Source organism: Arachis hypogaea, chromosome 2 (assembly GCF_003086295.3).
Source record: "Arachis hypogaea cultivar Tifrunner chromosome 2, arahy.Tifrunner.gnm2.J5K5, whole genome shotgun sequence".
Taxonomy (NCBI): domain Eukaryota; kingdom Viridiplantae; phylum Streptophyta; class Magnoliopsida; order Fabales; family Fabaceae; genus Arachis; species Arachis hypogaea.
In genome coordinates, this window is record NC_092037.1 from 82,250,420 (window position 1) to 82,253,623 (window position 3,204).

Here is a 3,204-nt window from a genome sequence, read left to right on the forward strand (position 1 = left end):
CTCTTCCTCGGATCTCATGGCGGATCTCCGGATATTCACCCTTTTTGAGTGAAAAAGGGACCTCGGGGATCACCTTCTTCAAGGCCACAACTTCATAGAAGTGGTCTTGATGCACCCTTGAGAGAAATCTATCCATCTCCCATGACTCGGAGGTGGAAGCCTTTGCCTTCCCTTTCCTCTTTTTAGAGGTTTCTCCGGCCTTGGATGCCATAATGGTTATGGAAAAACGAAAAAGCAACGCTTTTACCACACCAAACTTAAAATGTTTGCTCGTCCTCGAGCAAAAGAAGAAAGAAGAGAGTAGAAGAAGAAGAAATGAGGAAGAGGGAGATGGTGGTGTGTTCGGCCAAAGAGGGGGAGAAGTGGTGTTTAGGTTGTGTGAAAATGAAGGGTTGAAGAAGGGTATATATAGGAGAGAGGGGGTAAAGGGTTCGGCCATGATGGGTGGGTTTGGGAGGGAAAGTGGTTTGAATTTGAAGGGTGAGGTTGGTGGGGAGTTATGAAGGATGGATGTGAGTGGTGAAGAGAAAGATGGGATTTGATAGGTGAGGGGTTTTTGGGGAAGAGGTGTTGAGGTGATTGGTGAATGGGGGAAGAAGAGAGAGAGTGATGGTAGGGTCCTGTGGGGTCCACAGATCCTGTGGTGTCAAGGAAAAGGCATCCTTGCACCAAATGGCATCAAAATCCACGTTTTGAGCCATTTCTGGCGTTAAACGCCGGGCTGGTGCCCATTCCTGGCGTTTAACGCCAGGTTCTTGCCCTTTACTGGCGTTTAACGCCAGTCTGGTGCCCCTTTCTGGCGTTAAACGCCCAGAAGGGTGCCAGACTGGGCGTTAAACGCCCAACTGCTAGGCTGACTGGCGTTTGAACGCCAGCAGCATCTTCCTCCAGGGTGTGTTGTTTTTCTTCCTGTTTTTCATTCTGTTTTTGCTTTTTTCATTGTTTTTGTGACTTCTTATGATCATCAACCTACAAAAAAAAGATAAAATAACAAAAGAAAATAATTAATTATAAAACATTGGGTTGCCTCCCAACAAGCGCTTCTTTATTGTCATTAGCTTGACAGAGGACTCTCATGGAGCCTCAGAAATGCTCAGAACCGTGTTGGAACCTCCCAACACCAAACTTAGAGTTTGAATGTGGGGGTTCAACACCAAACATAGAGTTTGGTTGTGGCCTCCCAACACCAAACTTAGAGTTTGGTTGTGGGGGCTCTGTTTGGCTCTGTTTTGAGAGAAGCCCTTCATGCTTCCTCTCCATGATGACAGAGGTATATCCTTGGGCCTTAAACACCAAGGATTCTTCATTCACTTGAATGATCAACTCTCCTCTATCAACATCAATCACAGCCTTTGCTGTGGCTAGGAAGGGTCTGCCAAGGATGATGGATTCATCCATGCATTTCCCAGTCTCTAGGACTATGAAATCAGTAGGGATGTAATGGTCTTTAACCTTGACTAGAACATCCTCTACAAGTCCATAGGCTTGTTTTCTTGAGTTGTCTGCCATCTCTAGTGAGATCTTTGCAGCTCGTACCTCATAGATCCCTAATTTCTCCATTACAGAGAGGGGCATGAGGTTTACACTTGATCCTAAGTCACACAAGGCCTTCTTGAAGGTCATGGTGCCTATGGTACAAGGTATAGAAAACTTCCCAGGGTCCTGCCTCTTTTGAGGCAATTGCTGCCTAGACAAGTTATCCAGTTCTTTGGTGAGCAAAGGGGGTTCATCCTCCCAAGTCTCATTTCCAAATAACTTGTCATTTAGCTTCATGATTGCTCCAAGGTATTTAGCAACTTGCTCTTCAGTGACATACTCATCCTCTTCAGAAGAAGAATACTCATCAGAGCTCATGAATGGCAGAAGTAAGTCCAATGGAATCTCTATGGTCTCATCTTGAGCCTCAGATTCCCAAGGTTCCTCATTGGGGAACTCATTGGAGGTCAGTGGGCGTCCATTGAGGTCTTCCTCAGTGGCGTTCACTGCCTCTTCTTCCTCCCAGAATTCGGCCATGTTGATGGCCTTGCACTCTCCTTTTGGATTTTCTTCAGTATTGCTTGGGAGAGTGCTTGGAGGAAGTTCAGTAATTTTCTTGCTCAGCTGACCCACTTGCCCTTCCAAATTCCTAATGGAAGATCTAGTTTCAGTCATGAAACTTTGAGTGGTTTTGATTAGATCAGAGACCATGGTTGCCAAGTCAGACTTATTCTGCTTGGAACTCTCTGTCTGTTGCTGAGAAGATGATGGAAAAGGCTTGCTATTGCTAAACCTATTTCTTCCACCATTATTGTTATTGAAACCTTGTTGGGGTCTCTGTTGATCCTTCCATGAAAGATTTGGATGATTCCTCCATGAAGGATTGTAGGTGTTTCCATAGGGTTCTCCCATGTAATTCACCTCTTCTATTGAAGGGTTCTCAGGATCATAAGCTTCTTCCTCAGATGAAGCTTCCTTAGTACTGCTTGGTGCATTTTGCATTCCAGACAGACTTTGAGAAATCATATTGACTTGTTGGGTCAATATTTTATTCTGAGCCAAAATGGCATTCAGAGTGTCAATCTCAAGAACTCCTTTCTTCTGACTAGTCCCATTGTTCACAGGATTTCTTTCAGAAGTGTACATGAATTGGTTATTTGCAACCATTTCAATCAGTTCTTGAGCTTCAGTAGGCGTCTTCTTCAGATGAAGAGATCCTCCAGAAGAGCTATCCAAGGACATCTTGGACAGTTCAGAGAGACCATCATAGAAAATACCTATGATGCTCCATTCAGAAAGCATATCAGTGGGACACTTTCTGATCAATTGTTTGTATCTTTCCCAAGCTTCATAGAGGGATTCTCCTTCCTTCTGTCTGAAGGTTTGGACTTCCACTCTAAGCTTACTCAATTTTTGAGGTGGAAAGAACTTTGCCAAGAAGACATTGACTAGCTTTTCCCAAGAGTCCAGGCTTTCTTTAGGTTGAGAATCCAACCATGTTCTAGCTCTGTCTCTTACAGCAAAAGGGAATAGCATCAGTCTGTAGACCTCAGGGTCAACCCCATTAGTCTTGACTGTGTCACAGATTTGCAAGAACTCAGCTAAAAACTGATGAGGATCTTCCAAAGGAAGTCCATGAAACTTGCAATTCTGTTGCATTAGAGAAACTAATTGAGGCTTAAGCTCAAAGTTGTTTGCTCCAATGGCAGGGATAGAGATGCTTCTCCC

The 3,204-nt window shown here is 44.3% G+C and overlaps 1 non-coding gene across 1 annotated transcript; it reads left to right on the plus strand.

Annotated features, from left to right (window-relative positions):
- Nucleotides 1-2,772: 2,772 nt before the first annotated feature.
- Nucleotides 2,773-2,880, plus strand: LOC112764892 (small nucleolar RNA R71). The gene has a single exon (XR_003183390.1). It is a non-coding gene; the product is annotated as a small nucleolar RNA R71 (small nucleolar RNA).
- Nucleotides 2,881-3,204: the final 324 nt, after the last annotated feature.